Genomic DNA, 10000 nt, shown 5'->3' with positions numbered 1-10000 from the left:
ACTGTTTCCTCGCCGCCGCCTCCTCATTTCTGTATTATTGTTGTAGTTGTTATTATTTGTATCCATTAAAGACCAGCGCTCTGTTGTATAATATCATAAAAAGTTTTCACTGTTGTATTATTCTTATATTAACGTGTTACCTTTTCCAATTATATATATTTTTTTACCTTTGTTGAATTCTCAACATTTTTCTTATTATTATTGCTGTTTTTAGTGGCTTATTTTTATCTTTCAATCCTCTTTGTACTGGCTGCTGTTATTTGTATCATTGGCTATTTACTCCCTAACATACTGTTGGTAAAATTCATTGATATTTTCAAAACCCATTAATACCCTTGTTTATATATCAAAAGTATTATTATTATTGTCATTAGTATTATATAATGTTAATGGTATTCATGCTGTGTCAGTGTATTACCAAAAAAAAAAAAAAAAAAAAAAAAACTGATGTCTTAGTGACGATACAATACTACTATTGAATCTGACGATGCCAATAAGACGAAAGTGCTAAAGACATTAAGGTTTTTCCTTTTTATTTCCATGGCTTTATACATATATCATGTTCCTCGTGCCTCAACTGTCATATGATTACTTATATATGTATATATATATACATACATACATACATACATATATATTATGTTAATGTAGATATACATACATTTGTATGGGAGATGCGAAGGGAACAAGTTGATTGATATACCTGAAGCTGGTGGAAACCTTGATGTGCCCATGAATGAATTCAGTGTGTTTGAAGTCGAAGCTATCATTAAAAAACTTAGGAGTTGGAAAGCCCTTGGTTATGATGGAATAACTGCAGAGATGATACTGGCTTAAAATGATAGTGACTCCCAGAATACTGACAAGATTATTTTGTAGAATTTGTCATGAAGAGGCAAAACCTGATGAATGGGACTTGGGGGGTGTTGGTGAAAATGGCAAAAAGGGGAGACTTGACTGATTGCAATAATTACAGAGGCATCACACTTACTTCAGTTTGCATGAAAATGCAATATATAGTATGCTTATTTTAAAGAGACTAGAGGGAAAGATTGATGAAAAGCTTTGAGATGAACAAGCAGGATTTAGAAAAGGTGGAATTTGTACTGACCAAATTTTCATTTTGAGACATGTTATACATCAATGCGTGGAATATAGAAATCCACTTGTGATGACGTTTGTAGACTATGAAAAAGCCTTTGATAGTGTGCACCAGCCAATTTTGTGGAAATTCCTGCTTTATTGTGTAATTCCTCTTAAATATTTACGTTTGCTTAAGTCTGTTCATGAGCATAGTAAGTGCAATGTTAATGTTAGCGGAGTCATATTCGTTGAATTTCCAGTAAAAAGCTGAATACTCCAAGGGAATGTGTTGTCATCTATGTTATTTATCCCTATTATGGATTTTGTAATGCGTAGAACAGTTGGAGACTTCAGGATTTGCAATTCTTGCCTACCAGAATGCATGAAGTATCACAGGAGATTGGGCTCTAGATAAATACAAGAAAGATGAATATGAAGAGAACAGAGTATGTAATGGAAGATGAAATATCATTGGAAGGAGAAAGGATTATTGACATTGAATCATTTACGCATTTAGGAACTATGATCTCTAATACAGGGTCTTTAGAACTGGAGTTTAATGAAAGATCGAAAACAACAAATACAAACAAGGGATAGGTAAAGTAAAATTGGGAAATCAAATCACACGAAATTACATATAAAGATCAGGCTATATATCAGTTTAGTGAGATCTGTGTTACAGTATGGACGTGAGTCATGGTATGACAATGAAACAATCTCCAGTAGATTTAGTAGATTTGCGAACAAAGCTCTCAAAAGAATATTGGGAGTTTAATGGCAGGACAGGATTAGAAATGAGACTCTTAAGAGAGATTACTCGCTTGCCACATTATTATCATTATTATTACTTGCTAAGCTACAACCCTAGTTAGAAAAGAAGGATGATATAAGCCCAGGGGCCCCAGGGAAAATAGCCCAGTGAGGAAAGGAAACAATGAAAAATTAAATATTTTAAGACCAGTAACAATATTAAAATCAAGGGGAAGAGAAATTATATACAATAGTATACCCAAGTGTATCCTCAAGCATGGTACAGAGGCTATGGCACTACCCAAGACTAGAGAACAACGGTTTGATTTTGGAGTGTGCTTCTCCTAGAAGAGCTGCTTACATAGCTAAAAAGTCTCTTTTACCCTTACCAAGAGGAAAGGAGTCACTGAGCAATTACAGTGCAGTAGTTAACCCCTTGGGTGAAGAAGAATTGGGGATGAGATCATGGTGAGGGGTAGATGGAGATGGTTTTGGGCATGCTCTTCGCACTCCCAAAGTGAGATTAGTTCACCAAACGTTCAACTGGGCTCCACGGGGCACTAGAAGAGTTGGAAGACCCAGGCCTACATGGCTGAGAACTATGAAGCGTGAAGTAAGAGATGATGAATGGAAAAGTATTGAATTAAAAGCTCAAGATAGAGCTGACGGTTAAAATCGTATTGAAGCTTGTAATAATAATAATAGTAATAATGATAATTTAAATGTATTCAAGCGTTCTAACATAAGTATCATTTATTCCTCGTCTTTGAAGGCTTTCATTACTGCTAAAGTTTTGGCAGAACCCTTTACGTGAATAGGCGTAGGAGATGATGATGATGGTGAGATATACATATAATGTATATGCTGTATGTATTTGTGTGAGTCGCTGTATATTTATGGGGTCTGTCAAAAACTTCCACTTCGTGACTTCATGAATCTAAGTTGAAATACTGCTCAGGTTTGATAGAATTAAGTGAAGTTTGGCGCTACCAACCGTAGGAGGATGAGTGGGGACGGTCGATAACGAGATTGAGTGGGTCAGTGTTCCAACTGTAAACTTCTGGGACTGCATTTGATCCCAGTCTCTTGCATAAAGGTCGAACAGGCTGTAAGTGGATACTAGCAGTTAAAGGTGAAGGTAGAGGACTAGCAACCTCTAGGGACTTGCTTATTTACCAAAGGCATTCCTTCAAAGGGAGAAAATATATTAATTCATTCATCAGAAGCTTGAAGCTTTACTAAAGCTTTAGAACATAAGCTAGTTACATTCAAAGATGAGAATAACACTCATAGACAGTAAAGTGCAACTTGGATACAACAGCAAACTAAAGTAGAGGATATTCTAACAACATTTAAAAGAGACATGGACATGGGTAGGAAACATAATGAGAATGGCAGATGATATGATAGATGGACATTAAGAATAACAGAATGTGTGCCCCTCTCTCTATTAGAATTTGCATGCAAAACAGAAGGAAGAGAAGACGATGAATTGGCGAGCTAACAAAATTTGCGAGAATAGACTGGCCTGAAAAGACCATAAACAAACGGGAATGGAGGGGCATGTTCGAGCCCCTTGTCCTGCAGTGGACTAGCAATGGCTGAAGATATATATGTATGTATATATATATATATATATATATATATATATATATATATATATATATTTATATATATATATATATATATATATATATATATATATTTATATATATATACACATATATATATCCATATATTAGTTGTATCAGTGGAAGCAATAGTAGTAATGACTGGAGAGAAGACATTCCGTTTATTTTCTCATAGCATTTCCTATTGTCTCCACCGTAAAAGCTTTTTGCACTTACAAATGAAGATAAGCTGAAATAAAACTGTATCTATGTGACTTTCTGACTGTTTATTTATTTATAAATATACACATGCGCGCGTGCGTGGGTGGTTTAGAGATTTCTATGGAGAGAATGATTTTGATTTGTTTTCACTTTTACTCCTACTTCTTTTTTATCTAAAGTATTCTAGATTTAGTAATTTGATTACCTGCTCCAGTAGTCTTTGCTCAAAATATTTGAATTGTCTCATGTGCTTGAATTAAGATTTTCTTCAATAAGAATGAAAATATAGGAATTCAACAGATAAGTCCTTACATTGTCAAAACTAATCATATTTGCATTATAATCTTTGCAATAAAGAGATAGAAGCCAAAAATATAATAATAACGGATGGTACAGTCTCGTGGTCCCCATCAATCACAAGCCGAAACCCCTCGGTCATGCAACTACACACCAATCTCTCCTCCTAGGCAAGGTCAGAAGCAGCACCCACTACCTTAATTCCCCCCCCCCCCTCCACCCCCTACCCCGTTCCCTCTTTCCATAACATTCCCCCTCCCGTCTACATTACCCACTTTTGGACCTTTTGAATAATGACGTCCCACACGAGCATGTCTATCGGTCTTCCATCTCACTCCGCCTCTTGCCAGACGCCATGTTGATAAGAGTGATCTACTCTTTACGCGGCTATCCGCGTCTCTCATAATCTCCCACTGATCCTTCCCCCCTCCCCCTCCTCCCCTCCCTCCCTCGCCCCTCCCTCCCACTACCTTCATTTCTCTTTGACCTATAGGCCTCTCGGCCGATGAAGGCACGCCTGTAGGCCTAACATTTCATAAGGAAGTGATAAAGGGGGCATGTACATGGTACGCTGTTCCACTTAACTTGGGGATGTCGAGACAAAATGGCTATAAGTTTACATGAGAGAGAGAGAGAGAGAGAGAGAGAGAGAGAGAGAGAGAGAGAGAGAGAGAGAGAGAGAGAGAGAGAGAGAGAGGTAATAAAAGGGGCCATAGCAGGATAGATGGAGAAAATATTTACACAATTCAGCGACCTTATTGGAAAAGCTTTAGATCATTCCTGTCAAAATACAGTCTGTGAAAAAGTCAAATTAAAATGAATGAAAAGAAAACAACCTAAGTAAAAGTAAAAACTACATGGTCACAAAACACTTCAATAACCAAATTCTTTCAATTACAATTTCTGATTTTAAAGTTTTATTCTTGTAGATTTTCAAACCTGTCGAAATGTTATCTCATTTGAATCGTAATATTTTTTCAAGACGATGTTAACTTTAACTTATTCCAAAGCTTATCCTTTGCCTAGATATTAAAATTCATCTCTTAACTTTATAAAAACATTAAGGAAAGAGAGGCAAACAAACAAACAAACGGACGAGTATGATTTTGTAAAATCCATTAGCATTGCTGGCGAAAGTATAAAAATCAAAGTAACAAAGTGAAGGTATTTGTATGTGTGTGTGTGTGTGTGTGTGTGTCAGAAACGGACAATATGACAAACAAGCCTTCCAGAGATGGCAATTAGGATCTAAAAAGAAGTCCGTGGACGAGTTTCTCGTTACCTTGACAAAAAAAAAACTATCAAATAAAACAAAAAACAAGAGACAAAGGAGAATGGAAGACAATCCAAGATGAAAACAATACTTTTCTGTAGAAATTGCAACCGAAGAACGCCATCGTTATCCAGTAGATAAAATAATAGGAAACGCAGAGAAGGTAAAAGTTTCTTTAAAGACTAACGTTACGGGTAGTAGTAGTTTTTTTTTTCTTTTTTTTTCTGATGATGGAGATATAAACGTTTAATGCATGTTTGTGAGGTTCCTAATAGCTACTGAATATAGAAGTAGTATAATTTTCTACAACTGTATATACACAGACACATATATATATGTATGTGTATATATATATGTATATAAATATATCTATGTATATGTATATATATATATATATGCATATATATATACATATATATATATATATATATATATATATATATATATATATATATATATATATATATATATATATATATATATATATATATATATATATACACACACACATCATTATCATCATCATCCGTTGCTTATCCACTGGAAGACAAAAGCCTCATGCATGTTCTTCTACTCGCATCTGTTTACTGTCTATGCCATTCTATACTCGCAAATTTTTTGAGTTCGTTAATTCATTGTTTTCTCTTCCTAGGCTCCTGCTTTGTTTGGACTCAATAGTAACACATTCTTTTATCATTTTTGACCATCTATGATCTGCTATTCTCATTTATATATCCTTCCCATGTCCATTTCTCTATCTTACATGTTAGAATATCCTCTACTTTAGTTTGCTCTCGTATCCATGCTGCTCTTTTATGTCTCTTAATGTTATTCCCATCATTATTCTTTAAATAGCTCTTTGAACTGTAACTAGCTCATATTATAAGGCTTTATTAAGCCTCCAAGTTTCTGATGTATAAGATAATACTGGTAGGACTATCTGATTAAATAGGTTTGTTTTTAGAGAAAGCTACATTTTACTTTTCATAATCTCAATTTGTTTACCAAAGCTCTCTATCCCATGCGTATCCTTCGTTTAATTTTAGTTTCATGTCTTAGGGAAACACTTACTGTCTGTTCTAAGTACATAATTCGTTAACAACGTCTATGAGGTTCGTCCATAACCCGTATTTGCTGTCACTGCAGTTTTAGTAAACGTCTTACTTTTACTCCTATTAAATTTTATTACTATATTTCTGCTTCCTATATTCAAATCTTCCATCATCTATTGCCATTCTTCCCATTCCCATGTTTCACTAAATAGAAGTATGTAATCTCCAGTTCATAAGATATTAAGCTATTCCCCATTGATGTTAATTGCTTCATTTTCCTTATCTAGATTCTTAAAAACTACTTCTAGGCTTGTTGTGAATAATTTATGCATATATATATATATATATATATATATATATATATATATATATATATATATGTATATATATACATATATATGTATATACAGTATATATTTTATATATATATAAATATATATATATATATATATATATATATATATATATATATATATATATATATATATATATATATATATATATATATATGTATATATATATTAACCACACTGATAATATTGTCTTAGTTTTATTACCATAGAAATAGATGCACTGATGCATGTAGAAAAATTATGTATTTCTGCAAAGATCATATTAGATTGATAAAATATCCTTGATTTGTAAAATTGTAATGTAATTTCATGAGACAAAAAGTACTATACGGAAACAGAAACTTAAGCAACCAGCAAACCCAAGTTTGAAAAGTTTATAATGAAGAGGTGAGAAACAACGGATGGTATCCTTTCGAAGTTTGTGTTCATATATCAAAACAAAAATGCAGTCGGCCTTTCCCAGGTATGGTGATCGTTATGTCACTCTTAAAAAACAAAAACTTGAAAACTAATTCGGGTTTTCTGTAAACTGCTGGAAAAGAAAGATATTATTAGTGTATATGAAACCACTGGTTTATATTTACGTTGAGGTATATGTATATATATATATATATATATATATATATATATATATGCTGTTTATTTACATGTAATATATATATATATATATATATATATATATGCATATATATATGCTGTTTATTTACATGTAATATATATATATATATATATATATATATATATATATATATATGTTTATATTTATATAAATACTGTTTATTTACATAGTATGTATATATATTTATATATATATATATATGTATATGTATATATATATATATATATATATATATATATATATATATATATATATATTGATTTAAAAACTCAAAATAGAGATGACTGGCGAAATCTAACCGAGGGCCTTTGCGTCAATAGGCGTAGGAGATGAAATATATATATATATATATATATATATATATATATATATTTGTGTGTGTGTGTGTATTTGTGTGTTTACATGGGTATGGGAATATGCTGTATGCATGAAAATATGTATTACATTTCGTCCCCTATTTTAAAATACATATTAACAAATTATCAACAATTACGCCAACAGGTAATAAAATGATTAAACTGTCCCTTTACTTTTTATCAGGGTAATTAAATTACACGACTTTTAACAGAGTAATTAGTTTAGCAATGATTTGGAATACGCAGTGGAGGTAAATTATATAGAATCGAAATTACATTCTCTTTATTTGTTGATAAAATTCCTATGAATTAATCAGTTGATCAATTGAATGAAAGAACGCTGTTGACGTTCTTAATATATTTTATTTTAAATGTTGATTACTTCTCTTTGCTTCTCTTGTGGTTTATTTCTTTATTTCCTTTCCTCACTGGGCTATTTTTGCCTGTTCGAAAGCTTGGGCTTAAAGCATCCTGTGCTTTTCCTACTAGGGTTGTAGCTTACAGCTAACACTAATAATAATAATAATAATAATAATAATAATGATAATAACAATAATAATAATAATAATAATTGCAATGATAATAATATCAAATATGACGTGTACGTAGTAGTGGTCTTCTTTGTTCCCGTCGAAGTATGTCTGTTTTCTTCTTTGAGCAAAATTCTGTATTTCTTTGTGGATTAATCTTCCTCTTTCTATCAGTATATTTCTCTCTCAAAGTTTTCATCTCTGCTCTTCTGTATATAAATCTCTCTCTCTCTCTCTCTCTCTCTCTCTCTCTCTCTCACGTTACATGTAAATGCACGCCTCTCCTCTCCAGATTGGATGGCTTAAGAAAATGCTCTCCTTCGGGATCTCTATTATTTCTTATTGCATGTATGTTAATATTTCACTGCATTTGTACTCTTGAATATATTTTTTTTCTATGAGTAGATGGAATGTGATATTTTTTATTTACTATGAGAGACCTTTATCAATGTGCTGTAATGTTGATATTAGATGTTACTTTATCCCTTTGAATGGATTTAGGGTGTCTTATGGGGAAGGGACACCCTAAATCCATTCAAAGGGATAAAGTAACATCTAATATCAACATTACAGCACATTGATAAAGGTCTCTCATAGTAAATAAAAAATATCACATTCCATCTACTCATAGAAAAAAAATATATTCAAGAGTACAAATGCAGTGAAATCCCAGGTACTGATACGAACTGTTTTACATTCAGAATGACAGATTGAGAAACGTGCCGCTGGCTGTATTATTAAGTGATGTGCTGTCAATACGGACCCGTTCCCGATAATTAGATTTTAATGATACGGTCAACAGTGCCGTACTTTTTAGCGAGATCCTGTTGGTGATCGGGGCCGCTACGCGGGTCCTTGCCAATACTACCTGACATACCATCAAAACCTAATTGAGAATACAAGAGTGCGTCCTGACGTATCCAAGTATCCTGGAGGGGGAAGGAATGCGAACCTGACCTAGAGGGTCAAAAGACAAAAAAATACAGGAATGTGTTCCAGTCTTCCTCTTGTAGAGGAAAACTTAAGTATTTTTCCTCTAAGGTATGAAGTGTTGTTCTGAAAATTGAGATGAATCACAGCATAGAGAGAGAGAGAGAGAGAGAGAGAGAGAGAGAGAGAGAGAGAGAGGAGAGAGAGAGAGAGAGAGAGAGAAGGACTGGTTCGTATTCCGGTAACCATATGTGACGGCACCTGGGACCCACTCTGCGTGAATGTGATATGTAAGCCGCGTTAGCGGAGGGTGCAAATGGGACCGAGCATGAAGATACAGGACCTATGGTTACTGAGAAGTGTTGGGGGGCGGGGGGGGGGGGGGGTCTAAGATGCGAGATCCTTCTAGGAGTCCCAGGCCATCCTCCTCCTCTGTTCCTGCCTCCCCGCCCCCTTTCACCTGTATCGGATGTACACAGTTGTATTCTTCGTCTGACACGAGTAAATTAGAAACCTGTTTGTGGCTTTTTTTGTTTTTGTTTCGCATGTTTCATTGCAGGTGGTTTTATCAGGGTGTTGATAATCACTGCTCGTTTTAGGGGAGTAAAGTGCATACTGGTTGCAAATGGGTTTGTGTTTGTGCGTTTAGGCATTCCAAGTTTGTTGGAAACAAGGATATTTCGAAAATGTCTTTGCTTGGTTCAGAGAAATTCTCTCTCTCTCTCTCTCTCTCTCTCTCTCTCTCTCTCTCTCTCTCTCTCTCTCTCTCTCTCTCTCTCTCTCTCTCTCTCTGTCATGTGACGATTCTTTCTCAGGCCTTGATTAATTTGCCCTTGATTTTATTCCCTTCTCATCTTTCGTAACCAGAACGTAATGTTATTAAAGTAATCTTAAGTTGGTAATACAAGGATTGCTCCGTTTTTTG

General features: G+C 33.9%; 1 protein-coding gene across 1 annotated transcript in view; it reads right to left on the bottom strand.

Moving 5' to 3' along the window:
- Nucleotides 1–10000, bottom strand: part of LOC137614714 (uncharacterized) — a 408330-nt gene that overhangs the window by 397546 nt on the left and 784 nt on the right. The gene's annotated exons all lie outside the window — the stretch shown is intronic.

This window comes from Palaemon carinicauda, chromosome 21 (genome assembly GCF_036898095.1).
Source record: "Palaemon carinicauda isolate YSFRI2023 chromosome 21, ASM3689809v2, whole genome shotgun sequence".
NCBI lineage: Eukaryota > Metazoa > Arthropoda > Malacostraca > Decapoda > Palaemonidae > Palaemon > Palaemon carinicauda.
Note: the sequence above shows the minus strand (reverse complement) of the source record. Positions and strands in the feature narration are given on the sequence as shown.